Source organism: Cygnus atratus, chromosome 2, assembly GCF_013377495.2.
Source record: "Cygnus atratus isolate AKBS03 ecotype Queensland, Australia chromosome 2, CAtr_DNAZoo_HiC_assembly, whole genome shotgun sequence".
Taxonomy (NCBI): domain Eukaryota; kingdom Metazoa; phylum Chordata; class Aves; order Anseriformes; family Anatidae; genus Cygnus; species Cygnus atratus.
Window position 1 is genome coordinate 136,920,114 of NC_066363.1, and position 21,832 is coordinate 136,941,945.

The following is a 21,832-nucleotide window of genomic DNA, read 5'->3' on the forward strand; positions in this document are numbered from 1 at the left end:
ATACCAAGCAGCCAAAAATGTTTGCCAACATTACATTGCAATGCCTCTGACCATGGTGTGGGTGTCCAGAAGAAGATAAGATTTGTTGTCAAACTTATGAGACCAGTGTGTGAGTAAAAACAGGGGGAAAGCTTGAGAGACCAACAAGAGAAAATAACAAGACTTTTCTATTTATGTCTACGTTGTCTCTCAAGCTGAAGCTGATGGTTGGGTGCTGTGGGTTGGCTTTGGGGGGATTGGCTTTTGCTGCTGGTGGGGACCTGAAGGCAGCACCTGGCACAGAGGTGGCATGAGCACAAGGAGCATGGGATGTGTCTGGAGATAGGGCTCGAGCCACAGGACGGCTGGTTGAATCAGGGGAGGGAGCTGAGAAGGAGTTGTTTAACCTTTCTGGCATTCGATTTGGGCTTTTGGTTCTTGTTTGGATAATGGGATTGCAATTCCTTTTGGTACACTTATTCTAAGAACATCTGAAACACGGCCGCAGCCAGGCAACAGACTTTCATTTCGTGTAATCTGATTTTAGCTTCAGTGATTAGCCGCTCTGTTGTCAACAGCAAAATCTAATTGTCATTGTAGTTTCTCTTCTGGAGCCAATACGTGCTAACGTCTTGCAAACAGGATTTCGTCTCACGCCTTCTCTTCTCATGTAATGGCTCCCAAGACATTAGCAAACAGAAATCTTCAGGTCAGAAATAATTTCAGGCTGAGACGTGAGGAAGCTGGTAGCAATCAGTAGCCAGTTTTTCTGCTGTATAAAATAGGCACAGTGAACTACCTTTTAATACTTGGGGCATTAATAATGGCCTGAAAATCTGATATCTATATGCCTTTTTTTTTAGCATACTTAATATAAAGTTACCTTTCATGACATACATTGGATCAGGTGTCCCAGAATCAAATTGTCGGCAGCATTTTTGACCCGTACTTTCATGAGTGAGAGTGATAGCTCCAGAAATCAGTCTTAAACTGGGACTAGACGGGTTGTTCCCTTCCTGACAAAGTTTCATTGTGAATTATTTTCTGTCGGTAAAATGATTTCCTATAGAGAATTTTTTTTTGTTTTGAAAAGGGATGGGGTAACAATTTTCAACAGATTTTTCCCTCCCCTGCCAATCCCATTAAATCAAAGAACCAGTTAGTTATCTTAAATACAAATCCTCAGCCTGGGAGGAGAAGGAGATGTCAAAGATGGCACGAGGCAAGATTCCTTGGGACGTGGGACAGTGCTGCTAACGCCACACGTGTGTGTGACAGCATCCACAAAGTGCCACGCAGCAGCTTTTGGACTCTCTGCCCATGGAGCTCCCTTTGGGATACCCTGCACACTTCCAGCCTAAAAGTAAGTTAAAAGTCACCCCAAGTTCATGCTTCAAATAAAAAAGAGAAGAAGAAAAAAAAAAAGAAAAAAAAACACATGAGAAAACACGAGCTTTCCAGTGAAATGACCTCTGACTAACTGGAAAAGCAGGAACAGTACACAGTCACCCTCAATGCAGTGGCATAAGAGTTTGCCCACACGAATTAAAGTCCATCTGTTTGTCAATATTTCTCCAGTTGTGCCCCCGGGATTTCTAGGGCACCTGTGTGTTTGTTTGTCCCGAGCCCCGAGCCACGCCAGTCGCCGCAGATCAGCACACGCCGCCTGGTGCTGCCGGCGTAGGAGGGGGGTGACACCCGCCAGGCTGGCCACCGTCCCCACCAGTCTGGTGAAGTTTCTCGATGGCTAAACCACTCTTTTCCCACTCAAAATGTACCTGAATGAGGCATCATCATCTTTGCTCATAACAGCATGTGTAAGGCTGGAGCTGGCCTCGGGCAATTGGGCTTGACCTAAACATTGGAGACCTCACAGCCAGTAGACCTGGGCAGGCTTGGCCCATCCAACATTTTCCCCATATCCAACATTTTTTCACCCCAGTGGGGTGAAAATTTCCACACACGGGTGGGCTTCCATGTACGGCCCATCACTGTAGCTTGGCTGTAGGAAGGATGCTTGCTCCGGTGCGAGGTGGCAGCCAGTTCGGTTGGTGGCATGCGCTGAGATGGGGCACAAACAGGAGCAGAAAGGGGCATGGGATTTCGAGGGTCTGTGAGGCAGCCTTTCCAAAGGGAGGAGGGGAGATGATTGTTTCACTCCAAAATCTACATTGGCAGAGTCTCAGCTATAACTGCATGCTGTAACTTGGCTTCAGAGTCACGGTATACACCCCGGGCAACACAAATGGTTTCAGTTGCGGCAGCTATAAGAAGAACTGTTAATTTGTCGATTTTCTGGGTAAACAATAAATACACATGTTACGATAAAATCTGACCACAAATTTGCTGGTCAGAATTTCTGTTCCTTAAATATAACATCTCTGGGAGCATGTTTTCCAGATCCCTTCCCAGGCTTACCCACTGCAAACCACCCGGTACTTTGGAGGGCGTAGGCTCGCACGGAGCCAGCCGGGCAGGAGGACAGCACAGAGATTTTGGTTGCGCTCATTAGTCCCTGCATTAACAGTTGAAACCTGCAATAACTTGGATTATATCTGTACGATACATCCTGCATATGCACCTGTAGTGATTTCATAGAAGTTTAATAACCATTCATGCTGCTGGAAGGGGAGACGGGTTTCTTATTTCTTGCTCTTGCGCATGTTATCCCAGATTCACTTTCCTTTATTGCTGTGATTTTCCTTCCTCTGTTTGACCTCAGCCCCATAGGACATCTTTAGCCAGATTACTGACAACTGATTTAATCGGTGTTATGGGGATGAACTCTGAGAGGCTCTCGTGGAACAACGTGAGCTGCCTGGTGTTGGCAACCAGTCATAACATGCCCCACCTCATTTTCCTTTTCTATTAATTCTTGCAGTGTTGAGTGATGATGCTCCTCCTTGTGAGTGGATTGTTTTCGGACAGAAACAGGATGCTGCACAGTTCTGAGAGTGGTTTTGCTATTGCTTTTAATAAATGTCACTGCAGCACTAGATGGGAATTTAACTCATGGTGTGTGGGGTTGGAAAGCAAGAAGCCAGCGGTCCTACACCCGGCTCAGCTGGACAGGCTGTGATCCAGGTCTTTTGGGTACCTCTGTGGAATAAGGCAGTGCGAGCACAGTGCTACCAGGGCACTTCATCTGGAGCTGCAGGGTTCTGGGGAATGGATCCCATTTGGGGCCAGCTTATAGCTGGGGCTGGGGCAGGCCTGGCTCCTTTGGGGAGGTGTTTTCTGGGGAGAGCGATGTGTGTGGGGTGGTGGAGTTAGTGGTGTCACCAGCTCTTCTGGCATGTGAGCAGTATCTAGGAAGCATTAATTTTAGCAAGAGAAAGTGACCTTGTGAAAGGGCAAGTACATGGAGAGCTCTGAGTAAAAGACACATGACTACCAAGGAGCATGATTGCTTCCGAACCATGAAATAATGGAAGTGGCTTGTATATTTTCTTTCGCTGGTGTTGCTTATAGACAGCAGTTATACAGCAGCACTTGAGTTTCCTCTCTGGAAATACACTGTAGACCACAGGAAATTGCTAAGTCTAAATAAATGGACTTATTAACTAAATAGGAAATCTACCAAGACAAGCCTCCTTGTGATCACATTTCCCATTGCGTTCTAGTAACTCTTTGAAACTCATGCAGAAATCCTGAAAATCCAAGTAGCTGGAACCACATGGATCGTCCCTAACCAGCACAGCTGCGTGAAGAAGGACATGGGGGTGGATCCTGCAGGGGGACAGAAGCATTGACTCACGCAGTACCACTAGCAGATATCTCCCACAACTTTCACAGCATGGGATCTTAGGTGGTTCTCTACATTTTGAATCACAACTCTCCCACTTTCTCAACATTTTCTCAATCCCCTTGCCTTGTTACCAGGGTTAGCTCCACACTGTGGAGCTAATTGCTCCCCATGCATTGGGATGTGGCACTTTCAACGTGACAGAAATTGCTGCAGCCAAGCATGCCAGCCTCTGAGAACCCACTGAAATTGCTTGACTCACCTTGGTAACACTGTAGGTAATGGCAGGATTGTATTAACTTAGTACTGCCATGAGGGGAAAACGAATCCCACAGAGACAGGCACAAGAGGCTGGTAATAGCAACTGCTGCCCACAAGACATATTAGAAAAATCTCATGCTGAAAAAACGTTGTTTTAAAGCTGTTTGATTCATTGGCTTCTTCCTTGGCAATGTAAAAGAAGTTGAGAAAAATACACTAGGAATAGAACAGAAGGCGGCACTACTCAAGTTCAGGAATAAGAAGAAATCTTTTGCTGCCATGGTGCAAGCAAGGATTGACTAAATGCCATCGCAAAAGGCTAATATCTGAGAACTGTAGTGCATTTCTGTAACTGCACAACGCCCCAGGAATTGGCTGTTCAATGCTGCCAGAGGTCCTCTGGGAACACAGCTGGGTCTGTACCGATGGGACAACACGGAGCCAACAGCTTCTGAGGAACCTGGGGCACGCGGGTGGCTGAGAAGTGGTCCAAAAACTCGCTGAGGTCTTTGCTAAATGGACCGAGCTCCAGCCCAAGACTCTTCAGCTCCTTTTATCCCCACTGTCCTGGGGCAGCTGCCCCAGAGGAGGTGCGCCTGGAGGCAAGAAGGGGCTTGCTGGCCGTGGTTGCCCAGACCTTGCTCTGGCAGGCTGGAGGACATGTGGGACAGGTCGAGCATGTACACACACCGAGGTCCAGGAACAGAAGTCCTCCTGGCTCAGACACTCTTGATGTGTCCTGCTGCTCCTGCCCTTTCCAGACTTAGTTTATCTTTTTCAACTTCTGGTAGCCAGAATCGAAGGCAAACCTCTAGGTTACATCTTACCAGTACCTTGAAAAATAGGACCAACAATTCCCATTTCCACTGGAAATGTTTCAGTACTTACTTCGTTGCTTGTCACATTGTGTTGGTGATTTATAGCCTGCCAATAACTGAGGCACCTGCAATTTTTCCTTCTGCTCTTAATTTAACTCCTGGTTTACTGTAGGAATCATCATTTTTGATCCCTAAGTGCCTGAATTCCCATTTGCCATTCCATTTCTATAATCCCCATTTGTTACCTCTGCCTTCAAAGTTACCTCATTCTCCCCATCCAATAGCCAGCCCAAACTGATAATGTTCTGAGGTCTATGTCACAGGCACACTGTTTTAAACCACACCATTAATCAAGATACACACACACACAAAAAAAAAGAAATCCTCCTCAGTCTGACTCTTCTACCAGAATTATCCTCTAATCCTGTAATTCCCTATTCATGCTTTTTACCTATTTCTTTTTCTTGGCCTTTATCGTTAGATCCCCTCTTCCCCATTTCAACAAATAATTTCCCCTGTGTTCTCCCATCAGTTGGTTCACTGGAGTCCAGATAGATGAGATCTGCGATCCGTAAAATTTCCATCATCCACACGATCAGCTCCTTATTAAAGAAAAATCTCTACACCTACCATTTTAAGCCATTTTCCAGTTACCCCCATGCTTGTGATTACCTTTCCATGCAAAATGCATTTTAAATCACAGAGTCTTCCAGAACCAGACTTTATGGAGGGGAGAGAAATAGTTTGGGAATTGCCTAGATCATTTTCCTCTCTGGTGCTTCGTTAAATGTAGGGTTTTCATTCTCTTCATTCTTAAGCCAAACAGTGCTATTCCTTACCTGAGAGATTTGCTACAAATCACCACAATCAAATCTTCTCTTTCACAGAGTAGGTCTTGGAAAGCTTGAGCACACAGAGCTCTCCATGTACTGCTTCTCCCCGTGATGTGGCAGGATTTGGTGACAGTACAGGTGGCCAAATGCTGCAGAAGGTGTTTTGACTGGGATCAGAGCTTGGAGGGGATGCGTACACCCTGCAGGGAGAAGACAAGGAGCAAATGCCTTAGTGATTGGAAAAGGCCATGGATCCGTCAGGTGGCTGAGCTACCAGGAGCTGCCCAACAAGAGCAAGCCTGGCTCTGCCAGGAGGAAGAGAGTTCAGGCCTTAAAGACAGCACTGGCAGGTCGCTCATCCTCCATGGAAAGGAGCTTTGATGGACAACCATTTCTCTGTCCAGTTAAGAAGCAACACTAATGAGCGTGGTCTTGCCAGACCACGGCCTGAAGCACAGCTCTGGGATGAACCCATCAGGACTTGGATGGTGTTTGTGTGCAACCCTGCAAACCTCTCCAGTATCTCCAGCAACTTTTTAAGGAGCCAGTTCTTGATGCTGATTTCAAAGGGGTTTTGAAGCACTCGCAATTTTGTATTACAGCCGTGTTGGGCTTGAAGGAAGAAGTGTCCACGAGGGTTGTTCAAATGCTATTTTTACTTCTGCAAACAAAGGAACCCTTGATACCAAATGAGTGAGTATATCCCTCAAGTATGCTGGCCTGTCTAAATACGGAGATATTAGTAAGCATTTATTTTCATTGTCCGAAAAAGGAGGAATTACTGTTTCCTTTTTTTATTTTTTATTTTAATTTTAATGGAGAGGAGAAAAAAAGCCCCTTGGACAAGGACACTTTTTTATTTTCCCAAGAAAGATAATTCTTCTCTCTGTGTGCAATATCGGCCTTGCTTCTGCAACAAAAATATTCTTTCAGGATATTTTGATTATGTCCCTTGGGGGGATATCATCATCAGCTGTTTTCCAGATGTTGTAGTCTTTCTTAATCATACTTTCTCACTGGTTGTGAGATCTGATTCAAAACCAAAGAATGTCATCCCATCCGGCACAGCTCTTCTGAGTCCCCAGGAAGTGTTTATTTTTGCAGTTTACATACATGAATTTAATTAAAAGATAAAGTGAAATAAATCTATCTAGAGTGTAGTTAGGCATACAGCACTCTGCTGGCAGTCTGGAGCTACCAGCGTTGCCACTAGGAGGTAAATGTTCAGGAGTTTTTATCATCTGTTTTCTCCATCAGGTTGAACTTTACAGCTCTACTGTGGGGAACGCTGGGTGCCTTTTTCTGTAGTCTTTGGGTTCAAAGAGTGGAGCAAGCACACATGGTACTAACCTTCAGTCCTCTCCCAGCCTCCAGCTATTTTCAGCCAGAAACCTCCTGAGCCAGCTGTGATTCCTGTGTCTCCAGCAATTCTTCAAGGACCTCCCCCTCGTTACCATGTCCAGGCTCCCTTGAGTCCTTCCAACGTGTTCCTTAGCTGGGTGTCCCACAGATGCATCCTCGGCTGCCTGAAGGACCACCTCCTTTTGCTGGTGTTCAGCATGGCTCCCGCTATCTCCACTTTGTGCCAGAAGATTCTTACAACCTCCCCAAAATGTGTCTCCTTACCATGGAGGGGAGCCCCTCCTTGCTCCTCTGATCTGGGGCAGACAGCCATGCCTCCTCTGCCGTCGCCCTTGCGTGCTTCATGGGATGCCCTCTGGTTACACCAAACTGATGCTCCCCTTGGCCATGAGGGGACAAGGACTGCACCAGGTTGCAGTACTTGGGCAAGCCATGGAGATCTACAGTGATGTTTTCCATTTTGTTCCTACTTCCCTAAATGACTTAAAATTTACTTTTTGAACACTAGTAAAACCGAGAGGAAATTTTCACAGAACTAGCTGTCATAACCACAAAGTAACCAGTTCCTCAGCAGTATAATTAGCCATGTTTTTTGTGAAGTCGAGATTTTTCTTCCCTTATTCATTGCTTTATATTTACCTGCAATGATCTCACATTATTGCTCACCTCCTAGTCTAGGCCATTTACAGGTATATTGATCAGCATGTCCTAGCACAAATTACAAGGTAAGTTGGTGTGTTCCTCCACTGCAAACCACAGATTCCAGAGTGGCTGAGGCCGGCAGGGCCCTCTGGAGGCCCCCTGGTGCCACCCGTGCCCAAGCAGGGACACCCAGAGCAGGGTGCCCAGCACCACGTCCAGGCGGCTTCTGAAGGGCTCCAAGGAGGAGACCCCACAGCCTCTGGGCAGCCTGTGCCAGGGCTCCGTCACCCGCACAGCACAGAAGTGCTTGGGGTGCTCAGGGGGAGCCTCCTGGGGGCCAGTTTGTGCCCAGAGTCTCCTATCCTGGGACTGGGCACCACTGGAAAGTCATGAAGTCATGTTTCGTTTCCTCTCTTATGCCCACGTCTGTTTTCCCTAAGAACTGGTGAGGAGTTTTGTCAGAAGCCTTTGGTCAAGGAGCCCTGGCAAGGCAATATGATTCGCTGCATCTGTTGAGAGATTCTTCCACCAGCTCCGTGATGCAGGAATCTGCCTCACTCCAGGCACCTGACTGGTTTCTAGACTGAAATTCTCCATCCAAAAGACTGTTTTCCCCATTGACTCCATACTCCAAGTCATCATTTATTCCTGCATGTAATAGAGGTCAACTGCTCCTTAATCAAAACAGCACTTTCTACATCCATTTCATAGTGTATAATAACAGCTCATTGTGTACTCCTGCTCTTAAAACTAAGTTTCCCATGCATGTCTCAGTGGGTTCATGCAGCACCTTGTTTGGTGGCGTCCTGGCCGTTGATGAGCCTCTGGGATCTCGCTGGAAGCCCAAGGTGCAGATGACAGCCATCCTGGGCAAGTCAGACCACACCTGGTGCACACACTGCCAGCCTGGGATGTTACTTGCTGCATAACAAGAGGTATTCCCTAACCAGAAACACAAAACGTATTTTTGAAAAAAATAAGCTCTATTTCTAAAAATGTATGTGGTTTTGGGAGGTAGTTTTTCCATTAATTTTGATGACAACTGAAATAATTTCTTTTCATTGTTGTTACATTAATCCTCCAGGAATCTTTGTTCTAGGGCATGTTGAGTTCAATGAATTTCTATTGTTTCGTTCATAAACGCCCAAATCTTAAAAATGTCTGAACACAGCAGAGCTTTATGGGCAGACCAAAAAAAAAAAAAAAAAATGTCCTATATGTGGATGTTGAAAATATTTTTTAAATGGATGCCAAATGTTAGGCTAGCAACCTTGAGAGTTTGGACACTCCTCCTAGAAATGCAGATGAAGGGAAAAGTCTCTAAGAAGTTTTTAAATATTTTACTCTGGATTTTCCTAATTATCAGCACCCTTGGGATTTGCAGTTTTGGGAAGAAGGATGTGGTGTGGCCCTGTGGCTTTGCAAAGCCCGAGACTGCATGAGGTGTCCTTTGGCAAGGCTGAAGACAAAACCTATCACCTCCTTCCACTCTCCCAAATTTTCTGCTGGGCAGACCAATCACAAGTCAGGCTGGGGCCACAATGCTGCAAGCATCCCAGGGTGAGCCGAGGAAACTGGCTGGGAAACTTGGTCCTGCTGAGGTGTTCTCAGTGTACGTGATCACTCGTTTCTCTTCTTTTCCTCCTTCTTTTCCTCTGCCACATCTAGACACGAGAATGCCTTCACAAAGCTCATCACTAGTCGGTTTTGAGCACACATATTTTCAAGGTTTTACCCTCCCCAGACATCCCTTTGTTTCTTTATCTTGAAATACAAGTTGCCAGCCAGCTAGGACACTGGGTCTTATTTATGTGTTACCTCAGCATTTTCATAGAATCAGAATCATCTAGTTTGGAAAAGACCTTCAAGAGCATCAATCAAATCATCAACCTGACCTACCATGTCCCTCAGTGCCACATCCACACATGTCATAAATACCTCCAGGGATGGGGACTCAACCACTTCCCTGGGCAGCCCACTCCAATGCTTGTCACACCATGAAGAAATTCTTCCTAATGCCCAATCTAAACCTCCCCTGGCATAATGTGAGACCATTTCCTCACGTTCTTTTGCTACTATACAAGATCTGGGTCTGACCCCATCCATTCTCACCTTCCCCAGGACAGAGACAAAGGAGAAAAGAGTCCAAACATCAACATTCTCAAGAAAACAAGGCAGAATAATTATTTTACTGGTAGGAATTGCCATGTCTGCCATTTACTTTTGATGTCAGTCTATTGCTGTAGTGGGAGGAGAAGCCCACAGATGTGGATGGTGGAAGAGGGTGATCCAGGAGCCTGTGCTTGGCTGCTATTACATTGATCCATCTCCAGTGGCTGCAGGGTCCCGAGGGGCTGGAGATGGAAGTCCTTCTGACCTTGGTATGCCTGAGGTGATTTGGGCACTTGTTAACCTACTGCAGAGTTACACAAGTCTCGCTTAGAGGAAGAAAGAACCATAAACCACAGGATGAAAACATACACACTGGCAAGCAATAATTTCCCATTTTTTGGGCTTTTGCAAAGGAAGTGGATGCAGGTGAATTAAGATTGGAATGCAGTTTCTAATTTGTTGACATTTGGTTACTCAAGTGCTTAAGAGATACAGCAAAACCTTACCTGCAGTTTAATGTAATTGCCATCCAATAGGAAGTGCAGACTGCTTATTTCTGTGCTCTTTCTGATTTATAGCTCCCATGTAAACTCTACACAGACTTCACAGAACAGGGCTGTGACAGGTTCAAGGATTAAGGTCTTCACTGTACATTTCCATTAAAAAAAAATCCTCATATTTGCCAGAGGCAGCCTGCAGTTTGTTTTCATAAAGAGGAAGTGCAGTGAACTTCTTCACAGAGACTTCACTTACGATCTTCCTCATTTCATGTCCCCTTAATCTTAAAATAGACCTTCTAGGCTGAAAGTCGATGGTTCCACTTTGTACAGGGAAAGTATAGCAGAGCAGTGTGAGATGAAATGTAGGAACTAGTCCAGGATGACGCAATGAAGAAAACTTCTTCAGCTGCAACTGCTGAACTAGCCAGGATGTGCAAATCACCTCTCTCCTTCAAGCTGAAATGAAAATGCAACTGAAAATATAATTTCTGGGAGGGATGAGTGATAGTCACAGGATCAGCTGTAAAAAAAGGAAGTCGTTTAAATGTATGAAGTTTGCATTAGCAGCTGTTGGAGGGCAGATGAACAGAAATTATTTGCTGATCATGCCAAACATTTTTAGAGGTTCTTCTCATTTATTCTAGTAACATATGTGTGCGCTGATTCTTTCACTACGAAGCGCTATTTAGCCTGCAGAGAACCACATTTCACCGTGCTTGCACTGTAAAACCACTATAGGAAGAGTTTAGCGAACAGTTAATGACTTCCTTAAAAGAATAATACAGTTAACAGTTGAGAGGATGTACAGCTAAATATGGCCCTTATAAAACTTAGCAGATTGCATTAAAAAACAGACGTGCAGGAAGTGTCTAGTTCCTATTAGAACTGATTGTACACAGTTGCATGGGAAGAAATAAATTTAGTGTACAGAATTTTACATCACATCCTTTGAAAGCAGCGAAATTCTCTGGGGTCCACAGATCTGTGCATCTGGTCCACATGCACATACATACACACACAAACAATTAACTGGCGTGCAGTTACTTTAAAGGAAAATACACATCTAAAAGTCAGAGCCTGCACAGGCTGAAGCAAATGTCAGTGTTCGTACTGACTGCAACAGTCCCTGCTTGGGTTGCACCCAAATCTGAGAGCTGGACTCTCCTCTTCTTGACACCACACTCGCCTGGGGGAACTCCATGCGTGTACAAAAGAGAGAGATGTACACTCCTGCGCTTTGTGTGTTAAAAAAAAAAATAATGTAATTCTGATCTCTTCTTTGATCTAATTTCTATTTTAGAAATAAGACCGGATCTAATTCTAAAATGTTCATCATCAGATGGATCATTTATTATGAACAGCAGGTATGCATTCTGCCTTACTCTAACTGACTGATTTTATGGGATTCTGCATGTTTATTTTGAGGGTATTTTCAGGTAAAAGATCTGAAGCCGGAATAATCTAGCATTAAAAGGTGGCTGTTCACAGGAGCTTGAAAAACCTTTCTCAACTGTATTTGAAATGATTTTTTATTCATTTGCAAGGACGTCAAAGAATCAATTTGCCTCTAGCCACAGTCCTGACGCCGGCAGGCACAGCCAAGGAAATGACCCAGAGAGCAACAAGACGAACCTGTGATGAAATCCAAAGTAAAATTGCCTACTAGAAGCCTAAAGAACTAGACTCAGAGTGTGTCCATGGACTCAAACCCGAGGGTTTAGTTCCCAAAAGACACACTTCCCATCAATATTTGGTGAAATTTCAAGCCTGTGCTGTGAGGATGCCCCAGCTGGGTTCATGAGGAGGAGGGAGATTTCAGGCTGCCTGCACACAGTGTGGGCTCTCACCTTTGAGTAGTGGCTTGGGCTGCTCTGTAGACCCCAGCAGGGACAAGAGTCATGCAGGCTCTCGTTTCTGGAGAAGATAAAAATTCAGAAAAAAAAAAAGAGGAACTTTTAAAACCAAGCATCCTTGAAAGCCCTTAGTCTGTATCACCCCAGAAGGATCCCCCATCCTTTGGTGCCCAGTCCATCACAAGGAGAAGGGTTAAAAACCCAGACTGACAGAACAAAGCAGCAGCCGTAGTACCACGGAGACTTTGGCAGGTGGATAACGAGGTACCTCCTGTAGTGACATATTTTCATATTCTAAGAAGCAAATGAAACCAGTGTGGCTGACCCATCTGCACTCGCAGTACCACTAAGCAAGAGGGAAGTGAAGAGCAACACTGTTGTAAAGAAGAGGGTTTAGCAAACAAAGAGGACTTTTTCATTATGGGGTCTGGGTTTTATGTTGTATTTTTATTGCTGCAGATGGCTTTGTGTGGGATATAGCAGCTATCCTGCTGTGTCGGAAGAATTATGTTCAATTTAAATGTCTGAATTTCCACTCTACAGGTTTTGTAGGAAATAAATAAACAGTTTCATGCAAGAAATGAGCAGAAGGCTGTCTGCTGTACACGGCATTTACAAATCATTTATTTGTCATCTGATATTTAATGGAGTACCTTGCGTCAAGAATATTGAGACAAAAAGTGAAATTAAATGACTGACACTGTCCGGTATGTGCTGCCAAGGCAGAATTATTCTTTGCTCTGACCAAAGGTGCCTGTTCCAGCCATGCCTTGGCAGCTCCGAAGTCGATTAGCCAGTATGCAGGGTTGTTTCCGCTGGCACCTGCCAGCTTCGAATCAAAACGGTGCAGCAAAACCTCCATCCACAATCAGGGCATGAGCAGCATTTCATTAAAATTAGGTAACTTCTGAACTATAGGAGAACTTTATATTAAGAAAATTCAATGCAGCAGCAGAATGCCATTGAGCAGCATGCTTAATGCATCGTTATTATTTACTATCTGCTAGAAGTTAAATATCATTGATAAATATTTTTATTTGCTACAGATTTGAAGAGCCCATAAGAGCCAGAGGGAAATCTACCAGAGCAGAAACAAGTTCTCTGATGTTCTTCATAACAGTAGTCTTACCAAGTCTAATCACTTTTCCTGCTTAGTGCTATTCAAGCAATAGAAATGTTCAATAGCAGGACTATGTGTCATTTTGTATGGTTTTGCTTAGATAATTCCTCTGCTGAATTTATCTGGCAAGAATGGGAGATTGCCATGTGAAAAGGATGACCCCACTCCATCAGCTAACCCATGTTGCTTCTTGGGACATCAGTAGATTGGGAAAAAAAAATTACTTTTACCCACTAACAGCAGCATCAAGCTTTTAATGATCAAGTTTGTCATCACAAACAGCACTGACAGTCACCTTCCTGAGAGCCCACACAAAAGGAGTGGAGTCCCCAGCATCTCGTGACACCATTTTCCAGCTCTGCTGAAGTGCTTGGGCTAACAGCCACTCTACCTGTGGCTCTGGCATAGGTCGTCCTGAGCTGGAGTGATACGTTTATGTATTTACACATACAAATATAGGCAGAGGTGTTGCTTAGAAAGTACTTCCAGCAACAGAACTGGCAGAGATCTGCTTCTGTTGAGTCCTAACTACTGAGCAGGGGTAACACCAAGTGCTGCACAGCAGGGCTGTCACCACCCAGCCATCATCGCCTAACCAAAACACCACCAGCATTGCAGTTAGCACACGCAAAAAATCTTGCAATTCACCCTGTTTGCCCAAGATGTCAACCCTGTACTTCACCCTATTTGCCCAAGACATCAACAAGGACTCAGGAGTTTCTTGTCTCTGCCGGCATTTCTGGTGAGACTCAGGTTCCTGGTCCAGCAGCAGGGAGCAGAGGCACGAGTCCTTGGCAGTGCTGCTGCCATCTGTAGTCACAGCTTGGACCTGGGAGTGCTTCCTGGTGTCGTTGAGGAGTTCATTAGCTCACTTCTGTGGCATCACGTCACATCAGGCTCTCAGCCACAATGATACCAGTGACCACAGTTGTCTCTGAAGTCATCTTAAGAAGAGTGGTCATCTCAGCAGAGTTTCTTCCCCCTCTTGGGGTGTGGAGAAGTTGCTCAGTAAATGCTCTCACCCAAGCTGACATCCTCATACAAGAAAGTGTCATCCTGAGCAAGATCTCCCAAGTGTTTTCTTCAGCTTACAAGCAGGAGATTGTCTTTCACCCAATGATTCATTGACCCTCTGTTGCACCGTCCTCCGTTGCTTCAAGCCAGCAGCCCTCTGAGCAGGCACACGACCGCCATCCCCCACGTCACACATTTCACACAGCCCTTGATACCTGGAGAACCTGTTGTGTCTTGTGTCCTGCAGCTCCATGTAGAACAATGTGGCTTTTCCCAGGACGTGCCACTTGGTACCATTTCTATGTGGGATCCAGCTTCAGAGTCCCCATATTTTCTTCTGCCTGATGCTTCTTTTCTAACAAAGCCTTTGGGGTTTTCTGCTCTGGCTGAAGGACCAGGGCAAGGCTGCCCTCTGTAAGTTCCAGTCTTAAATCATTGAATAATATCCTTTGTTTGTCACAGGTTAGACCTGGGGCTTCCAACTCCCTATTACAAAGGTCTTCAAGACAAAAATCCTCTAAGTAAAGACAACGAGGATCAGAAAAAAACAGGGGAGGTAGGTTTTTATCTTTATAGCAAGGACTGAAGAAAGAAATTAAAATTGTCAGAGCTGAAGAGGCATTTCCCTGCAGCCATTTTTATATACCAGAGATGTGACGTGTTGAGACCATGTAGGTGCACGGCCACACTACTACAGTAACACCGCCAAACAGCCACCAGCCCACAGCCTTCTCTGTGGGAAGAAGGTGGATCAGGGTGAGGGTTAGACCTCCAGGAGATCCCTGCATTGCCAGCTGGAGGCAACTCACATCATTTCTTAAGAACAAGCCCTTGAGCTGCCTACCTGCATGACCCTTAGGCAAGGTTTTGGGTGACCCAGGTGATGCACTCCTAGGTGTATATCTGCAAGATATACAAGAGACTTTTTGTCTCAATATTCTTGATGCAAGGTAATCCATGCAAGGTACCCAGGGCACATGAGGTCATTAGGGAGCTGCTAATGACATGCATGGACAAGAAGCGCTTCCCACCAGAAAAAAAGCTGCAGCAGCTCAGGTTGGTGGTGTATCGGTCACCAAGGTGCTCCATCTGTACCTCTGAGACTCATCACCCAACCCATGTCCCCATGGAGCACATCAGACACAGCCCTGGCTAATTGCTGGTGGCATCCCGGCTTACCAAGGGTCAGCCCTAGCCCTGCCTTTCTCAAAACAAGCTTAATAATGATTAACTTCAGGCTGCATGAGGAGAAAACAAACATTGACTAATAACCTTGATTTCCCAGCACACACAGCTCCGATTATTTTTTTAACATTGGCTCCTCTTGCCTTTCTGTTTGCCTGGGAAACACCAATCCAATGCATTGCCCCCTTTCTGCAGCTTTATACCGAGGGAACGGCGGAAAATCTGGGGTGGTGAATCAGTGATGCAAAGCGAAGCCTGCGACCTGCCAGCATCGCCGCAGCTCCTTTTCTTCCTCTTACCTTATGAATTAATTTGCCATCATGTCAGTTCAATTGTAACTAAACCGGCTTCTTTCCTTCCTTTTTTTTTTTTTTTTTTTTTTTTTTATGATGCACTCTGCAGTGCTCCGCATAGCCTGAAGGTTTCGAATGGCATGTAAATGGATATTGCCCTGCGAGCTGCATTCTGCCGTACAATCGCCACCATCTCTTAAGTCTTAAAAGCCAGAGCATGATGTGAATTATAGGCTTTTCTTCTCCATGTGGGGCTCACAGCTTATAGTCCTAAATTACATTTTGTCAGCCTGTTAACAAAGCAAGATAGAAGACCATTAAAAATAAGCTGCAGTTATGTAAGTGTTCATGAGTGTCTAAATATTAATGTCAGGACTCTGCATAATGGAAGTGCTCTAAATAATCCTTTTTAGCCTTTGTAGTTTAATCTTTATTCATATTTTATCCATTAGTTACCTTCGAATAGCGTGGTTCTTTTGATAACTAAGAGGCCGTGAATAACACTCACTGAAATTGCAACATCCTTGTCTTTCACTGCCGCAGTCAAAAATGACTGTATTCCTGGGGCTGTTTTGTCTTTGGCATTTTAATTGCAAATGATCCACGCTACCTGCAGCAGATTAAACAAAAAAATGCAAACATCCCTTTGCCCATCTCTTGCCTCACTCTGCTGTCTGCAGGAGTACTCGAAATCTCAGCCCACTCCCATTACTGGTGCTTAACTCATACCACTCTAATTCCCAGCGTTATTTACTGGTTTCCAAAACTTACCAATAAAATGCTGCCTCGATGATGTCAAGGTGATAAGATAAAATGATAAAAGGCAGGAATTAAAAGCTTTCATGCTGTTCCTAACTAGCTGCCACCATCCACAACCCATCTATTGTGTTAGTGAATTGCAGGGCTTGGCTGGAGGCCACAGTGGTGTGCTCTGCGTATGCTGTAATATCCAACTGCGGGAGAGAAAAGGTTCGTTTATTTTATTTGCTCTCAGTATGGTACCTTCCCTGCCCTACCAGGGCTTTCATCTAGAAAACACATGAGCAGTAGCTGAATGCAAGGGGTGTAATATTTGCGCGTTAAACGAAAAGAGACCTCAGGTAGTCATTTGTCACGTCGTGGCAGCAGGCTGTACCTCGCGCACAGGCAGCTGAAACATCTGCCGGAGCCCAGAAGGTCCATCTCCTCTGGTCCTCCCTCCTGGTCATCACATCCATTTACATCTCACAGCTACTCTGCCATGGCCGGTAGCACCTGCAGACTTCTCCCTGCTGCACAGGCAAAGCACGTGCCCACCACAGAGGGCTCCCCCTCCACCAGTGTGGACTACTCGAGGTTTTGAGACAAGAATAAATTCCATAAATATCCAAGCCTTCCATTTCTCAGCAAATGCAGGGACAAGCTCATTGCTTCGCTATTTTGTAAATGCGTCTGTACCAGCTGGTTGTAAAGTTTTGAAATCTGTCTCCAAAACGCTCAGTAATTTGTTTGTTAGTTTAGATTGCACTTACTTACTTTAAAGCAGCCAAGCAAGAGGGACTGGAAAACTGTGAGAGGGCTTCCAACAGGACACTGATCCAGTTTAACTCAGTCCATCATCACTATTAAGGTCATGGCCATTCTCGTGTCCCCCAGAGCCATGGGAATGCTATGCAGCAAGATGGGGAATTGCCCTCGTGAAGAGATTCCTCACCATCAGATTTACGGGCACGGATATATCCTAGGTTGAGACACAGTCTTGGGATCCTGTTGTGAAAGCTCTGCCATGACGGTCAGGTTTCTAAGGAAGCTGGGATCACGTTATGTGCTGTTGAGAAAGTTCTCCGTGCCGGTGCCAGATGATTCACGGGGTCACACTGGAGCACGTTGCAGAAATAGCTGCTGCTAGGAGAGAGCATCCCAAACTGTGGCCTACAAAGCAAACCCTACAGCGTGAATCACGTGGGAGTGATTCTCTCCCCTTACTTCCAGCTGCTAAATTGCTTAAAATGTTGCTAAAAATATGACTATTGCTTAATATTACCCTTATACGTAGTCTTTCTGCAACAGAGTCTCACAAGTTGTATGGGGAAATCCTCCCACTCATGTGACAAAAATATTTGATAACTCTTCAGCATCTAAATTTTCCAGGGGAGGCATCCGTTTTCCCTATTTTTAAGCACATTCTTCCTAAATTGGTTGAATGAATGTGGTTATTAGATCATCAAAGAAGTGAAAAGGAGGCCCCAAAAGTGGTGCTGCCAGCCCATCGGTGGAGAGAGTTGGAGCAGTGAGGGGGCCGGGGTGCACGGTGCTTTGCTGCCCTGAACCAAGGCGGCTGGCATCAATACCCCCTGGTTTTGGAAATACCCATGGGGATGGATGCTTTTATTTTCTTTCAGGGCTTCTGTTGATGGTAATAACTTTAAATGAGAACATAAATTTTCACTCCTATTACCCATTCTCTCTAGAGCACCGCAACATCCTGAATTATCGCAGAAATAAGTAATTAGGTACCACCACAGTGTCTAAATGTTATTTGATTTTGAACAGTGACTTCAAGGAAATCAATGACAAAAGAAAATTCAGCTCCCTGGCTTGCTATGAGTAGGATTTTTGGCTGCTAACAGAGCAATAAATCAAGTGAGCATACAGAGGTTTTGTACCATAACAGGTGACTCTAAACATTTCTTTAAGCTTTGCGGAGTGCTTGCAAAATGATATATTTTCACAATAAAAGCACAGAAACTGTAAGTGCGTGCAGAATTTGCACAAGGTTGGTCTTATCTTTTTATGTTTGTGCATCCACACACACCCCTACACAAACGTGCACACGTATGCACACACACATAAGGCTGGTTAAATGGTGAAAGGAATCTACATTTTTGATATCTTTTAATACCCCATGTTCGGTTTGCTACAAAGTGTGGAACGATATTACTGACATTTTGACAGTATTTGGACAACTGTTGATGCCTGCAAAAATCCAGTGGAAGTTTGATGAACTGTAGAGCAAATGTGTCTTCGCAGCAGAAATGCATTGTTTTCCGCGTGCCATTCTCTCCTCTCCTCTTTAAAATACTTCAGCCATCTAATCCGGGATCAGAAATGACACCGTGTCACTTAAATTGCCAGTCGCACAAAACAAGTAATGAACGGTGAGTAGCTGAAACAAAAAAAGTTGGTGCACAACCCGTAATCTGAAAATCATCTTTACAAGCAATCCCATGACTGCTTAGAAACAGCAAATACGTTTTAAGAAATTGGTGCAGGCTCACAAATTGATCTCCTAACCACAAACCGGGACAAAGTATTCATAGCCCCAAGCAACAACTCTCACATCATTATGGCAGAAGAATCGGGTGGTGGTGCCTAGGAGGTGCTTCTAGGGGAGCCTGCTGTGATCTCTCTGTGCTGCCTGATATTTTAGATTGTGCCAGGTGCTTGTGGCCCTCTCCTGTGATGTTCTGATATTGCTCTGGCCTCGCAAGAGCCCTTACCTCAGGGGGAGAGGATGGCCATCAGTCCCGTGTTTCAGCACAGCTGAAAGCACAGGAGGATGATGTTTGCCCTGTGCTTTTGGATCTTTCCAGCTCTGAGCTTGAAGTTTTGCTGGCAAACGCTGGCAAAAGGTGCCTGAGACCTCTGCAGGAGGCACAAAGAGGGTTGGAGGGATGCAGGGAGAGGTTCAGTGGCACATCCATGTGAGCCAGAGTTACCGCCCAACTAAGGGCTGTGGGGCTGTAATAAGAAAACCTCCCCCTTCCTTACATCTCCTCTTACACACAACCTGCAAAAAGCATACATGAATAAGCATGAAGTAGTTATGTTTTCCGTCAGCGCTGTATGCCAGAAATGGGCTTTAGTTCTTTGTTGGCTTCCAGTTTGTGTTAACAGCATAGAGTGAAAGTGATTGCTGAGCAAAGGCCGAACTGGAGAGAGCTGCAGGGATTGTGAAAAATGAATGGCATCTCTGACCTGCTGCATGGCGTGAACGTGGGCTGCACGGCACCTTTGGGATCTTGCAAAGCACAATCACTGACCAGGCATCACATATTTTCCACCTGAAAAAAAAAATAAAAAAAGAGCTATTTACTCTATTTTCTCTTTGAAATCCTTGGAAGCTCTGCTAGAATAAACTCTCTAATCCTGTTTGAACAAGTGCGATTTTATATTCTCAGTGTTTGCTTTGAGTTGCGTTACAAACCCCCATAGCCGCTCACTTGGAAAAATGCTTGTGGCTCAAATACGTTGAATAGATAAAAACAAACACTGCTTGCTTTTCTGATTGAATTAAAAGCATTTTATTTAATGTGTTTACAAAATCTTCTACACGTAATAGGAATTCACTGTAAAATCGGAACAGCAATTTTAGGACTTTTTGAATTTGTTGCCCAGTAATTGCAATAATTTGATTATGTTAGAAAGACAGATTAAAAATTCAGGAAATTGGGTCTCTCTTCAGTAAAATGAAAATAGGTTGTAGGAGACAGATACTTGGGCAGCAAATGCTACACGACTTGCTTCTGCAAACAGCCAGCTGTTCCCATGCGGCGTACCGAAGGGGGTGAAAAGTTTTGATTTGGGATGGCAGCACGCTGTGTGTAGTCATCCAACCGTCCTTGGGCAAGGGGACAAAACTCCCGAAACCCCTTTAGGAAAGCACAGGGCAGCAAGGTCCCGTCATCTCCTGGCTCGGTACTTGGAGGCTGCTCACACGAATGACTCAGTGAACGCGCGTACAGTTTGTCATTTCGGGTTTCATCAGTCCGTGAGTGTGCCTGGCAGTATGTAGCCGTCCTGGAAAAAGGTTCTCCTTGAAATTTTGGTGTGCCCGAATGCCCTTTGCCTGTATTGCACCTTCTGTACCTGCCCTGCCTGAAGGCAGGAGCCCACTGAAATGAAAACTGGAGTTTGGAGTTGGACTCGATGATCCCTATGGGTCCCTTCCAACTCGGGATATTCTATGATTCTATGATTCTAAAACAGCTGGGATATATGTCATGGGGAGTTTGGCCTTATATTGTGTTTTGCACGCTTGGGGTATGTAAAATGGCAGAGTAAGTTCATCAGATGGTAGCAACCCTGCAACCATACCACGTAGGGAGTTCTTTGGTGCAGCAGTACTCATGGCCTTGAACATGTATTGTGGCGTGTCTCATGGTCAGAAGGAGCTTTGGCGACATCGCTGGGGTTACACATTCACTCTTCTTTTTTGAGGAATGGCACGGGATTGATCTCTGAACCAGAGGGTGGCACAGAGGTGACCTGTGTGTTTTTCTCCCGTGTCAGACAGGAGAGGAGCAGGGAATTCAGCTGCCCTCTTCCAGTCACTTGGGGTCTGGTGTCGGTACTAGAGAGAGCAAGAGAAGTCTGCCTGGGTATGAACACCACCAAAATCCAGACATCACTAAAAAAAGGGTTCTCCTCTGAATCCTCCTTACTGGCACCCATTCCCATGGGAGGCCGAACCTTTCCCTTCACCAGGTGTGCAGATTTTGGGAACCTCTGCAGGAAAACCTTCCGGTTCTGTTAAATCGGAGCAGCATCACCCTTACCTTCCCCACAGCCACTACAGCCTGAGGAGGCACTTCTGGCTCCCACTGATGCTCGCCCACTCTCCCTAATCTCAGTTTCTACCTGTTTATCCCTCACTTTCAGGAAATTTATTGTGAAGCTAATACAGATGGAAACCTCCACCCACGAGGTCATAACTCTGATGGAAATCCTCTAAACCATTTATACCTCCCAAAGATTTTTTTTTTTAAGCACTCATGTTGTCAGCAGCACATTTGGGATTAATCTCAGATTTCCATTAAAAAGGCACACTCCTTATCTGGCATGTTGTCACTATTCAGTACATCTTCCTGATACTTTTCAAAGAGCAGGTCCGGACTAGAAATGTAATTTTTGAACTATAGGAGGTAGAATAGCCCTTCAGAGTTTCACCGGGGAGCTGTATTGTGGTTGAGTTATTTTTCTTTATTGCTTTTTGGTGCTGTTGTGACCATAAACCCCAACGAACTGTTGTGGGAGGTAGGAAGGCAGTGAGGGCACCCCAGAAGAGCACACTGGCAGAGAAGGACATGAGCCTCTGCGGTTGCTTTTTGTATTGTGGTGCAGCATGGTCCAAAAA

The 21,832-nt window shown here is 45.1% G+C and overlaps 1 long non-coding RNA gene across 1 annotated transcript; it reads right to left on the reverse strand.

The window, feature by feature from the left end:
* Nucleotides 1-17,569, reverse strand: LOC118247896 (uncharacterized). Its single transcript, XR_004778611.2, has 5 exons — nucleotides 16,853-17,569; nucleotides 12,100-12,166; nucleotides 10,259-10,708; nucleotides 5,643-5,836; nucleotides 1-751 (listed from the first exon to the last, which is right to left on the reverse strand). It is a non-coding gene; the product is annotated as an uncharacterized LOC118247896 (long non-coding RNA).
* Between the last annotated feature and the right edge of the window lie 4,263 nt (nucleotides 17,570-21,832).